Source organism: Myotis brandtii, unplaced genomic scaffold (genome assembly GCF_000412655.1).
Source record: "Myotis brandtii unplaced genomic scaffold, ASM41265v1 scaffold305, whole genome shotgun sequence".
NCBI lineage: Eukaryota > Metazoa > Chordata > Mammalia > Chiroptera > Vespertilionidae > Myotis > Myotis brandtii.
This window is the reverse complement of record NW_005361652.1, coordinates 2,753,164-2,767,340: the sequence shown is the minus strand read 5'-3', so window position 1 is coordinate 2,767,340 and position 14,177 is coordinate 2,753,164. Positions and strand designations below refer to the sequence as shown.

Here is a 14,177-nt window from a genome sequence, read left to right as displayed (position 1 = left end):
AAACCATAAAAATACTAGAGGAATCCAAAGGCAACAAAATTTCAGACATATGCTGCAGCAATTTCTTCACTGATACAGCTCCTAGGGCATTGGAAACTAAAGAGAAAATAAACAAATGGGACTACATCAAAATAAAAAGCTTCTGCACAGCAAAATAATCCCCTACAGTCTTAAAAAGAGGATCTCCCTGGCGTGATTTTGAGGAGAATCACTGGCGAGCCTCAGGCACTAGGCATGAACAGTCATGGCCCGGGGTCAAGCTCTGAGCCCATACTGTGGTCTCAGGACCCTTCCTGCCCACCATATGGTTGGCGGGGCTGGAGAAGTGAGACTTAAGGATCTCTAACTTGGGAAGGGTGAAAGAAAGGAGTTTTCTGGTACTGGTATTAATACAATTAGGTGGTCTTCGTTTAAGTTCTGGCCTTGGGGGAACCAAGCAGGTGAACTCTTGGCTGAACTAGAGACCTACTCAGTAGGTGGAATCGGGGACCAGATTAGCTGAAAAATTTTGCTTAGTGGCTTTCCACGTGTGCATTCAGTTCAGCGCTCCCTCCAACCCTGTAGGCGGCCTACTCTGTACGGACGCTAGACGGCGCTGCGTGGACGCACTTTCCTTCTCCCTGGAAGGTAAGAGAGAAGCGCTTTTTTTTTTTTTTTTTTTTTCCTTTTTAAGCCAGGAGATGGGGAACTCAGGGTTGGCAGCCTTTTCCACTCTCCCTCCATTCCCCTCCCCGCACTCCCAAACCCAAGGGGTGTGGAAGAGGAGGAGGAGCAGCAACCCTTTTCCGTGACGCGCCAGAGCAGTTCTCTCTGATCCCCATATCCTCCCGGGTGCAATCATTCAGCCCCGAGGCACCGAACTGTTAGCAACGGAGACGCAGCTGTAGGTGATTTCCACTACCCCCCTATCCTCACTCTAGGCAAATTTTTTAAGGCGATAGCAGTGGTGGCTGGGTGTGAGGCTTGCCTGGAGTGCACTTCCCGGGCGCTGCTCCCTTTTCCGAGACGTTTAGGCGTTTGCGCACTGGCTGGAGAGGGTTTCCGGGAAAGGTTGGAGCAGCGGACCCGTAGAGTTCTCACCTGCCGCCAGCGGTCCCATCAGGGTGATACGGCTGTTGTCCTCTGGGGCGTGCGTGCCTCAAGAGGGGCTCCAGAGCCACAGGCTGAGTTGCCTGCGTCCCGCGGGGAACAATTTGGTCAAGGCAAGGTGCGACCGGAGTAAAGCTGCTCGGAAGTAAAGTCGCTAAGAAGGAAGAGGTTAGAAGGCAGGCGACTTAGGAGAGTCTGGTCACCAAGCCAAGAGGTGGCACTTGCCATTCTAGCGAAGGGGCCAAGTGATTTAGGAACGTTCTTTAAGCTCTGCCTGTCCAGCTCCCCCTGAAGTCCACAGTAGCTCTGCTCAACTCTAGAAATCTTCCCTGGGCGGGGAGAAGTTTCCTAGCATCCTCTTTGGCTAGGACAGGGAGTGGAGAAAACGGGCGGGGCTGCTCTGGTCACTGCTGTGGAAGACTCTGTCTTCCCTACTCCTCCTCCAGCCGCGCTTGTCTTGGGCAGCCTCTATTGCCGCCTGGAAAGCTCGAGCCTATGCTCTCTGGAACCCAGCTCGCCTTTTCGCCCTGGAACGCGAGGCCCAGCGCCCCAGACATGGAACTGCACGCGTGAGTCCTGCTGGACGTCGGCAGCTGTTTTGCAAGATTCAGACAGGTAATGCCTGGACAGTTGGCTGGCAAGGACCAAGGGAGAACTTGCTAGGCTCTCAGGTGACGGGAGGCAGCAGGCTAGCTGCAGTCAACAGGGGATCTACCTTTCCTGCAGCCCAGGTACCTGCGCCTGGAAATGCTTGCCAGTTCCTTTCTCTCCCTTCAGCCCTCACAGAAAGTTTAGAGACCAGAGCTTCCAAGGCCTGCCAGGTGCTAGCTAACCGGTGTGTTGCGTTTCCGAGGCAAGATCTTGGTCCTTTCTGTGGTGGGCTCTGCAGCATGGAAGGCACTTTTTCCAACTGGGCTGTTCCCTCTCACTCTGCCGATATCCCCCCTCCTCCCCTAAGGCCAGGAAAGCAAAAGTCTCAGGGATGGGGATCAAGGATAGCTCCTGGGCAAAGAAGCAAGGAATTCCCCAGCAACATCCTTCTGCTTCTGGGGATTCCCAGCAAGCACCAGACAAGGGAATAACTCTGGAGATCTGAGGCCATTTCTTTTCACCTTTCCTGAGAATGTGAAGGTACCCCAGGGCAGACTCTGGGATGTCCCGGCTCCTCTACCCACAGGAATCCTTGCTGCCCTTTGAGCTGGTTTCTCTAGTTAAGTTACCTTTCTGAACCGTTGCTCAGGGGAGAGGACAGACCCCTCGCCAAGTTGTGCTTCAGACTCCTAGTGAAGGAACCCCAGAGAGGCAGAGAGGGACAGGAGGAAGGGCTACTGCATGTGATCCGCCTTGCCACTCTGGGCTCAGGATTAGAGCATCTTGATTTATTACTATCAGACGTTTAAGAAAAATGTGTTGGCAAAGAGACCTGGCCGAGGAAGTGTGTGCTATAATAATTTTCTGTCCCAGGGGTTTCTTCTGGTTCCTGCAGCCACCTTCCTCCCATTTCTGTGACCCAGGGACTTAGGGGAGAGATATTAGTAAACAGGTATTTAAGGTCTCCTCCAGGCCACCCACGAAAGTTGTGGCTGGGCTGAAGTACTGGAAAAGTACTTCTCTACTGAAAGCTACTCTGGAGCCTACCCCTGGTGTTTTTGTTTGTTTGTTTTGTTTTGTTTTGTTTTGTTTTGTTTTCCAGTATGTGTGTGGGAATCTATTCAGGAATAAATAGTCTCCATCACTACATTCAATTTCATCTTCTGTAGACTTCCAATAAGAAATCCTTCTCTCTTTTTCTGACCAGGGGAACCAAGCTGTAAATTATTAAATACATGACAGAGGGTTGGGGGACAGTGTGTGGGAATCAGACTTCAAGAAAGGAAGGGGGAGGGAGAAAAGGACATGTCCCTGAGGTCTTGCAATTTCAGAAGGCACATACTGCTTGGGAAGGCTACCCCAGTTGCAGTGCCCCTGGGAGGGAAGGAGTTAAATGTCCAGGACAGGTGTGGGGGAGTGGGGACCATTTCCCACTGACACCCCAGACACCCCCATGCTCACTCCCACCGGGCTCTCCCTGATGTGTTAGGAGCAGTGGTGATGGTGCAATACAGTGCTATAGGGCTCTTTGTCAACAGGGTCACAGGCACGTTGGCTTAGGTGGGTCTTGCCAGTCTTACCATTCAGAGTTTGTTTCTCAGCACTCCTTGTTTCCCCACACAGGAATTAGTCAACTACCCTGGGGCTAAGGGAGAGTAAAATTCCCAAATATACCAGAGCCAAAGCTTCAGGGGGAAGTGCCTACTTGCACCCATTCCATCCTTCCTACCTTTTCTCTGCCAAGCAACCCCTGCTATATGCCCACTACTATCTGACAGCACTGTGGCTGGACCAGATGTGGTGGCTAATTCTACTCACCGTATGAACTCTTCAATTTGGGGCTGCCTTGGGCTAGACAGCCCACAATTACTGGTGGTGGAAGCAAATGATTTATATAGAAAACATTTAAATGTAGGCAAAAAGGCTGCAAGACACCCAATTTGTCCACTCTAGCCCCAGCTTGTCAGAAGGAGGAACAAGCGGCAACCAACTCTGCCTCTGTGATTGCTTTTGCCAGATAGGTGAAGGAAAGGCCTTCAGAGCAGTAGATTTTGGGGGGTTAAGCCAGATTTGATGTGCTCTGCTGCTCTCACTGATTTCTGAGTGGTCTCAACACAGGTTGAGCAATTAGGCCATTTTCTGTTTCTAAGAGGCTACTACTGCTGGGACCTCTCTATGCAGAGGCTAAAGGCACTGGTCAGACATGGTGGATATAGAGATATCCCCGGACTGTGGCTTTTACAGGTAAAATCAAATCTGAGTCTTGATTTATGCATTCATTTTCTGAGGCAAGATTCTCTAATTGAGTAGAACTTTCTTATTTGGTAATATGGTGACAGAGTCCCTACAAGCATATGCTGCTTACCAGGGTGAACTGATGGTATGGCTAGCTGGGAAATATCCCAAATTATGCAGCTGGCATGTCTCCACAGGTATGAAACCATTGAAATATTATTTAGCTTTAAGAAGACATACTCTAAAGAGTCCAACCTTATAAAAAGAGATGAATGATGAAGTGACTATTTCAGTTTTGTTTAGAAACAATAATCTTTACTGTATCCAATATGTTGGGTTATATAGTTTATTAAGTGGATCAGGGAAAAACATTTGCTATTTGAGAAGGAGAAAGACTGGGAAAATGAGTTAAAACATGGTTGAAATGATCATATACTTTGGTAAAACAGAATTGTGTGTTCACATCTGTTCCTTAAATGAAGTATTCACTGTGTACAGTTTGATGGTCTGAGTAGATTCTGTAGCAGGTTGTTACCGTCTGATGAAACTTAAAGGAGAAAAATACATTCTCTGACTTGTACTTGGATATTTTCTTAACTGTGGTAGTACTTATTGCATCCAGGATTGATAAGAGAATGCACATGTTGCCTTCTTCATTTGAAAAGTACTATAAGCTCCTTGTTTAAAATGCAGTGTAACCAAGTGGGAAAAAAAATCCCAAGTTTCAGCTGTTTTGTAATAAGATATAAAAGTAAGAAAAAATCACTAGCAAACTTCAAGGTGTTGTCTAATAGGGCTTTTCATGACTGGTTTCTAGCTGTAGCCAGCAGCCCATACTCTTAACCCCTGAGGCTTGTCTCTTGAGCCTACATCAGGAAGTCATGATCAGAGCTAGTTTGGTAGAGAAAGATAAATAAATGTTGAATGTGCAATATGTGCCTTAATTATCCTGAGCTAGGACTTAAAAGTAAGCCTCTTATTAAGTAAGTTTAGATTCTGAGCTGTCAGTGCCGAATGATTTGCCGAAGTAAAATATGCCTGGCCAATATAAGGCCTGATGAAAGATGTACTTCATGGGTCTTTAGCCAAAGCTACCAAGAATTCAAGCTCTTTGTGCTGGTTCACTTTGAACTGACCCCCCCCCCCTCAATGAGATCAAAGGCACTGGTGTGAATTAATTGTGGGACAGATTTTCTCTGTCCTCTCTGGCCATAATCATGGCTCCAAATCTTTGATCAGATAACATATCCTTTGTGCCAAGGACCCTGGCTTTAGCCTTCTTGCTTGTTTTATTTTCCTACCTTAAACCTCACCTTTTCATGTAGCTGCACTTTGTCTTCCCTCATGATTTCCAAGATATATATTTTTTTACCTGCCTTGATTTAGTCCTCTATCAGGGTGTTTTATTGGGCATGTAAAATTTATTCAAACACTAATTTCGCACTTCTCCCCATACTTATTCATCTGTGATTCCTACATGCCTCGTTTATTCCTGCCTAGTGTATCCTATTGTTTATTAAATGCCCTGGGTGCCATCTCTGGAATAGTTTTTATCCTTTGCATCCCTACTGTCACTACCCCCTGTCAAATCCTCGGGATTCTTTTTTTCAGGTCTTCTGGATTCTTGACTTGGCCTACTATAATTGATAAGAGAATGCACATTCAATATTAGGACAAATCTTCCTTAAGCTCATTTAGTTCTTTAAAGTATTGGGTATTTAGTGAGTGGATATTAAGTGGTATGGATTGTCACTGTATCTGAAATAATTTCTAACAATTAGAAATCCATGATACATTAAATAGGGTGCATTGTAGCCCTAGGAATTTCTCCATTGCTCCAGGTGTGCACATCGCCTGGCCAGCCATCTGGTGGGAGTTCAAATGTTAGATTTTGGAGAATTAACTATATAACCTTTCTTACTACTAACCAAGAGAGTTTATCATCCTTTAAACATCAAGGGACCAAAATGAGGTGTTGTCTATCAGTTTCCCTGCTGAAATTATGCCTTTAAAAATAATAATTATGGCTCTGTTTTAAAGTCTTATCTTTTATCATCTGTTACTATGCCTGGATGGGTTGCTTTGTCCTGGTTTGGGTGTGTGTCACACATTCAGGAAACATCTAAATCACTGGACTTTGTTATGAAATTTTAACATTTATATTATGCTTGTTCTATTTGTTAATGCTTTCTCCCCTTTTTTATTTTGCTTAATGTTCAAAATAATCTCATGAGGTGGTGATCTTTTCTTAATACATATGCTGAAAACCAAGGATACAAATATTTAAGTGATTTCCCCAAGGTAATAAAAATGAGTTGGGAAACTTTATTTTATTGATACCACAAATCTATTATTGCTCTAAGGTCCTCAGCTCAGGTGACACTAGTCTAAAGCAACTTCATTTTCTCCCCATTAGCTATAACATCAAGACCAGATTCTTTGGACACAAATCTGAGGCCCTTTGACATTTAGCCTCAGCCTACCTAGTCAACCTTATTTTTTTTTTTACTACCTTCCTGCTCATATGATGATCTAGTTGGACCGGATCACTCACCATTGTCCAACATAAACTTTGTTATCCATTCTTTGTACCTTTGTTTATGCTATTCTTTTAACCTGGAGGGTTTCCATCCTCCCCTTCATACCTCTACTTCTCTGCCTATTGAGAATGAACCATATTCAAGAAGCAGCTGAAGTGCCATCTCTTCCATGCAGCACTTCCCAATTTTTCTCATGTTCCAAGCCAAAATAATTTCTCCCTTCTTGGAACTCTCTTGACAGTTTGTTGATTCCTCTTTTACATTACTTACCTTGTTCTGTAACTATTATTGTCATTAAGTTATCATGTTATCTCACCTACCTAAGATTAAACTTTCTGAGAGTTGTCTTATCTATCTCTTAGTCTGAAATGCCATGTGTACAGTGGGCATCTATTATATATTTATTTAATTGAGTCGCCATTGAAATATCCGGGTTAGTCTTTGCATTTTACTGAAAATCTCTTATCTAAATGATAGTTTCAGGTTTAATAGGAAATTGCTAAATCTATTATCGGCCAATAATGCTATGAAGCAATATAATAGGGTGATGATTTTTTAAATAGTTATTCTCTAGAAGTGTTCTGTCCAATAGACATATGTTTGTATAAATTTAAATTGGTTTATAATTATATAACATTAAAAATTCAGTTCTACAGTCACACTAGCCACATTTCAAGTGCTCAATAGCCACATGTGGCTAATGATTACCATATTGGAAAGTGCAGCTATAGAACATTCCCATTACCATAGCAAGTTCTATTGGATATCACTGTTATGCAACAATGGTTCTCCACATTTATTTTCACTTAGAAGTATGTTCACAAATGCGAGTGCCTTCATAGGTTTATGCACAGCTATTCACGGTCCCCAGTACAATAGTGCTGCCACTTTCTTCCCTCTCAGAACAAAAACGAGTTAGTGACATTATAGGAATCATTTTGACACCATTGGAGGGAAAATGAGATATTTATATCACATCAAACACCAAAATAAATACCAGATGAAGTTCTGAAGAAGAATATAAGGAACTTGCCCTTCTACATATAAATTATGATAATTAAATACTGTGGTATTTGTGCAGGGACAGACAGATCAATATAACAGAACAGTGTCCAAAGAAATAAATCCAAGTATACTATGAACTTTAAGATATGATTAAGAGGTATTTCAAATCCATGGGTCGAGGGAAAGGATGAGTTTTCAATAAATGTGGTTAAGACAACAGGGCTAGTAATTTCAGTGGAAATTTATTAAACTACACCTATACTTGCTATTTAAATCAAAGTTGATTCTAGCTGGATCAAAGATTTAAGTGTAAAAGTTAAATTATAATGGTATTAGAAAATATTCACCTGGGAATCTTTTTAAAATCCTGATTTCTGGGCCTCATCCTCCGGAAATTCTGTTTCTTTGTTATGGGGTGGATGGGGTGGGACCATGACATTAGTAACAAAGAAACAGAATTTCCGGAAGATGAGGCCCAGAAATCAGGATTTTAAAAAGATTCCCAGGTGATTCTAATGTGCAGCCAAGGTTGAGAACCACTGTTTTATGGAGACTGAAGGCTTAAAGGAAAATATTAATAAATTTAATCTTCAAAAAATCTGTATGGCAAAGAAATATCAAAATGAAGATTAAAATAAACACTGGAAAAATATCTGTGACACATAACAAAGGGTAGATATTCTTAATATATAAATAGCTACACATGGATTAAATATATATCCCAGTGAAAAATAGTAAAAAGTTACGAACAGAATATTCATAAAAAAATGAATACCCAGCTGGTGTGGCTTAGGGGTTGAGTGTTGACCTGTGCACCAGGAGGTCATGGTTTGATTCTTGGTCAGGGAACATGCTCAGGTTGCTGGCTTGATCCCCAGTAGAGGGCATGCAGGAGGCAGCAGATCAATGATTCTCTCATCACTGATGTTTCTATCTTTCTCCCTCTTCCTTCCTCTCTGAAATCAGTAAAAATATATTTAGAAGGAAAAAAAGAATGAATATCAACAGACTAACTCACTTTGCAAATAAAAACTAATAGTTTTCACCTATCAGATTAGAAAAAGTTTAAAATATTAACAAAACTTGGTATTGGTAAGGCTGTGGACATATGGATGATCTAATGCACTGTTTAAATTGGTCTATTTTTAGAGGTTTATTTGACAATATGTATAAAACTATAAAATGTAAATACCTTCTATGATCTAGCAATTTAACTAAGAATTTATTCTAAGAAGATAAATGCAAGTGCTAAAAATATATACATAAGAATATTCATTAATATTTTGTTTATAGTAACAAAACTTTGGAAACAACCTTACTGGCTGTAATAGTGGTTGATTAGGTAAATTGGAATGTGTCAATTTAGCCAATTCCTATGTACACATTAAAAATAAGGTATACCTACATTTATTGATATGGAAAAATATCCATATATAATTGAATGGAAAAGATAGGTTAAAAAGCAGAATAATTCTATTTCTGTATAATTATATGTATTTCTGTACATCTACATGTACATATAAGTATATGAAAATGTATAAACATTATTCATCAAAGTGTTAATTACAGATAGAAATAATTTGGATTTTCTTTTAAAGTAGTTATGCTTTTAATTATTGTTTGTATTTACAGTGAGAATGATAAAAAGCATATATGATATAGTACACATAAAATGCTTATCTTAGTATGCAATACTCAAATGCTGAATGCATGGTGGTAGTTACTATGCTTATCTCACTAACAAGATAAGCTAGTCAACATTAAATGTAAATTTCAGGAGGATTAAAGTCTTAAATGTAAAAAAGGAAATTATATAATAACTAGAATAAAATAAAAGTAACATGGAGGACTTCCTAATAATAAAAATAAAGGAAGAAATTATCAAGAAAAAGCAATATGTCATTTTACATAACACTGAAAATGTATATGTGTAAAACATATAACAATAACAGACAAAGATAAATTGGGGCAAATGATTGCAATATATGATAGGTAATGGCCTATATTCACTCCAAAACATAACTTTCCATCATCTAACTACTCCCCCAAAATAAAGTATTATTTGGCCTATTATTGTTTATATTATAAATATAAATAAGTTAATAAATACAGTTATTGCAGTATTTCACATTCCATTTATGATAACACATGCAGTATTTCTAGTGCATTATGTATTGCTGGGGAAAGGACCATATGTTATAATTTCCTGATTTAATTTGACAAGGAAAAGGTCTCATAAGGTGGGAGCAGACGCAGCATATTGTAGCATGGACTTAATCTGGTTCCTAGTTTCCTATAGATTTACCACTGCCAGTGCTACTATCTGTAAAGGGAACAGTCCTGCCAGATTGAAAACTATAACTGATTTATTTTCCTCTTGCAACATTAGTGCTTTTTTATACTCAGAGTCAATATCACAATTCTAGAAAAAAGCCTTATACTAACAATCTATGTATTTCCATTTAGGGAGAATTTTAAAACTAAGAGGCTTTTTTAGTTCTTGAACCAAAATCAGCATTAACAAGGCCACATCTTCAATTGGGGAAAGAGAGCCAAATCAGTGCCCAGATGTCCTTGGACAAAATATTTAGCTTTCCAGGATACAGAAAAGTCCATTTCTCTGGGGTCCACTCCCTAGTTCTTATTTTATACCTTCTTTAATGGGTGGCTGTAATACTGAGTTTCAACAAAAGACTATGACCACAAAAACCTCATATTCTCTCTCTCTCTCTTTCTCTCTCTCTCTCTCTCTCTCTCTCTCTCTGCACTGTTCTAAGTGCTGTAGACTAGTATGTATTAACTCACCTTATCCTCAAAATCTATCTCATTGGTAGGTAAGTAGTATTGTTATTACCATTTTCAGAAGAGGAAACTGATACACAGATGTTCAGTAATTTGCCTAAAGTTACAAAGCTGTTAAAATGGCTGTTCTTGGCTGATAACTCAATCAGTCCAGCCCCAGAATCCATGCATTTAAGTATGACACAAAACTATATATACACATATATATGGTAAAATAGTTTAGTTATTTTTTTTATTGGATGCTGTTGTAACAGTTCATTTTTAGTTCCTTTGTGTAGTTTTCAAATTTTCTATCATCAGGTTATGTTACTTATATAATCACAAAAATACATGATATTAAAAATTGAATTAAAGCTTCAGATGAGCCATAAACATAGCCTTCTCAACTCTTTTATTTTCTCTTTATTTTACTTGAAAAAGGTGAAAGAAAATAAGAGGTACAAACTTTCAATTATAAAATAAATAACCCACGGAGATGTAATGTACAGCACTGAGAATACGGTCAATAATATTGTAATAACTTTGTATGGTGACAGATGGTTACTAGACTTATTGTGGTGATCACATTGTAAGGTATATAAATGTGGAATCACTATATTGTACACCTGAAACTAATATAATGTATGTCAACTCTACTTTAATAAAAAAAAGTAATCTAAGACATTGGTACCATGGTACATATTACTCAAAAAGCCCATTTATTATTTGGAGGTGGTACTTTCAAGTCTGTTGATACAAAGATAACCACATTTGTAACTGAAAGGAGTAATAGAAACACCTCTGAACCTTTTGCTTTGGAGCCGAAAATGTACATTTTTTCCCAAGCTGAGCCTAGTGAGAAGCCTTGTGACCCCTTTGTGATATTACTTCCCTTTTTGGTCAGGCTAAACTTTGTAGTATGCTCCTTTTGTTAATAGTGCTATCTAATTCTAGACTCTTCTTCTCACTAAATCTGCTCGGAAACCCCTTCCCCATTCTTGGATCAATCTAAACATCACTTTCTATGTTTCAACATTTATGGCTGAACACTTCCAGAGAAAATCACACCCTTGTTGGGACCGGTGTCACAACCAATGTGCTTGGTCTACAGCTTCATCTGAAGCCTTCAGAGCTTTTAGGAAGACTTTTTACATGTACCTATTCAGCTGTCTATCTGTTTTTCATAGTGCCTATTCCAAATACTCAACACTTACCCAATTCAAGTAGATTCAATTGCCTTTTAGTTCAATGCCACACTTGGCTTTTTAGCTTTATATTTGCACTAGAGGCTGGGTGCATGAAATTCGCGCACATGGGGGGTGTCCTCTCAGCTCAGCCTGCACCCTCTCCAATCCAGGACCCCTCGGGGGATGTCTGACCCCTGGGGATCAGGCCTAAACCTGCAGTCAGGCATCCCTCTCACAATTCAGGACTGCTGGGTCCTAAATGCTCACCTGCCTGCCTGATTGCCCCTAATGGCCTCTGCCTGCCTGCCTGCCTGATCACCCCTAACTGCCCCCCTGCCGGCATGGTCACCCCCAATTGCCTTCCACTGCCAGCCTGATCACCCCTAACTGCCCCCTCCTGCCGGCCTGATCACCACTCACTAACCCCCTCTGCTGGCCTGGTTGTCCCTCACTGCACCCCCTGCCAGCCTGGTCACCCCCAACTGCCTCCCACTGCTGGGCTGGTCACCCCTAACTGCCCCCCTGCCGGCCTGGTTGCCCCACACAGCCTGCTGTTCAGTGGTTGTGTGAGGGCATCCCCACCAATTTGCATATCCCTCTATTATTAGTATAGATGTGTGATTCCAAATTGATACATTTGGGGAGGAACATCAGAAGAGGAAAGGAGAATTGTGAACTTTTTCTTTATTCACTTCTGTATTGTTTGATTCATTATAACAAATCACTACTTTTGTAATTTAAAAAAAACTTAAAGAAAAATTTAAAAGGCTCCTGTGATTTTCTTCACTATTTCATGGCAATGGGTTAGCACTGAGTCTAACTTTTTGATAGGCATATCCACTTGCACTTAGAAAAATTTCTATTACCTTTTAGTCATGGCTGAAGCTCACCTACTTTATTTCCTTCTGATAGAAAACTTAGCAGAAACTGTTTTTCTTTCAAAAGTCCTGGCTTCTTTAAATAGATCACAGTGGGTTTATAGAGCGGGTTCAGAACCTTGGGTAGGAAATGTTATTACACAGCTTCTTTGGTCACTGAAAGTCCATGGTAAAAGACAGTTTCTAGTTAGGCTCTTTTTCAACATTTGGGTCGGGGACCACAGATACCTTCTTTCTGAATCTGGTATTATCTTCTTGGGCCTATATTTGTTATTTTATCCACTTAGAAAACAGTGCCAAAATAAGAGACCATTTTGTTATCTAGTTAACACAAAACTGAAAAAAAAAAAGATGATAGCTACTGTTTATTGAGCACTTTAGGTGTTTCAGACACCAACACTTATCAAGCAAGTCTGTGAGAAAGGTATATATTCACCAGGAAGAGATGGAAATGTGGTAAAGTTGAATACTGAGGTAATGGAAGATGCTATATTGAGATTTGTAACCTCAGATCTCTGTGACTCTATCTCTACCATATTCTGGGACTTTCAAGCTCTAAATTTCATCCTCTGTACAATAGGAAGGTTGGACTAGATCAATAATTCTCAAACTTTACTATGTGTTGGGATTAGCTGGGGTACTTGTCTTGGGGCCTCAGCCCCAAGATTTATTGAATTAGATTCTTTGGGAGTGTTGTGGGGGGCGGAAATAGATATCCTATATAATAAAGAGGTAATATGCAAATTAACACTCACACCCTCACAACATGGCTGTCGATGACTAGGTCGACACGGGGGTTAGTGAGTGATAACCAACTGACTGACTGAACAAGCAGCCTGTGTGGGGCAACCAGGCCGGCAGGGGGGTTAGTGATGGATGACCAAACGACTGAACAAGCAGGGCTTAAACTGGCAGTCGGACATCCCCGGAGGGGTCCCGGATTGGAGAGGGTGCAGGCCGGGCTAAGGGGACCCCCACTATGTGCACAAATTTCATGCACTGGGACTCTAGTATATATATGAAAAAATTGTAAGATTATTTGCTTATTACCTGTTCACTAAATTGGAAGAAAGTATAGCAATGCTTAATGTAAATGGAAAAATCAAACTCATGCCGGTTTTATCAGTCTTTTTTTTATGCACACACATTTTAAATCACTTTTTGCACACCATTTTGGATGAGTCTTAGAGGTCCATCCTGTGGGCTAGTTGGTCAATAGTATATAAATCTTTGTTGCACTCACTTTAATTACTTTCAAATGTTTATGTCCATTAACAAACTGCAACAGGGGGGTATGGTGGCTCTCATCCTTGTCCACATTTATAGTTGTATAAATAGCTGCAGAGTGTTCATGCTTTGAAAAGATATTTCAAAATAAAAAGAATGCCCCTAATATTACTTAGAAAATGGTGTACTTTAAATTGACTAACAAAAATCCCAAGTACCTGTGTATCCTTTAAATTCCCTGTCTTCCCAGGGTATAGCTCCCCCTACTGCCAACCCAGGAAGGGTTTGGGTGTTTTTTTTTACCTTCCTTTCTTTATTCTGAAATATGTCTTAGTGTCATGGGAGTTGACTATTGTTTCTCTCTCTTTTATAATATACTAGAGGCACGGTGCACAAAAAATTGTGCACTCAGGAGGGTCCTTCAGCCCGGCCTGTGCCCTCTCGCAGTCTGGGACCCCTCGGGGGATGCCACCTGCTGGGCTTAGGCCCGCTCCCCAGGGGATTGGGCCTAAGCTGGCAGTCAGACATCCCTCTGGCAGCCCGGCAGCCCTCGGGGGATGTCCACTTGCCAGAGGGGAGCAGGCATAGCTGCAGTCAGACATCCTTAGCCCTGCTGAGGAGGTGGGAGAGGCTCCCACCACCAC

General features: G+C 40.9%; 1 protein-coding gene across 1 annotated transcript in view; it reads left to right on the top strand.

Moving 5' to 3' along the window:
• Nucleotides 1-1,453: 1,453 nt before the first annotated feature.
• Nucleotides 1,454-14,177, top strand: part of IL1RAPL2 (interleukin 1 receptor accessory protein-like 2) — a 1,356,387-nt gene continuing 1,343,663 nt past the window's right edge. Inside the window, exon 1 of the mRNA XM_005869867.2 lies at nt 1,454-1,704. The gene's annotated coding sequence lies outside the window, so the exon portion shown is untranslated. The remainder of the gene's footprint in view (nt 1,705-14,177) is intronic.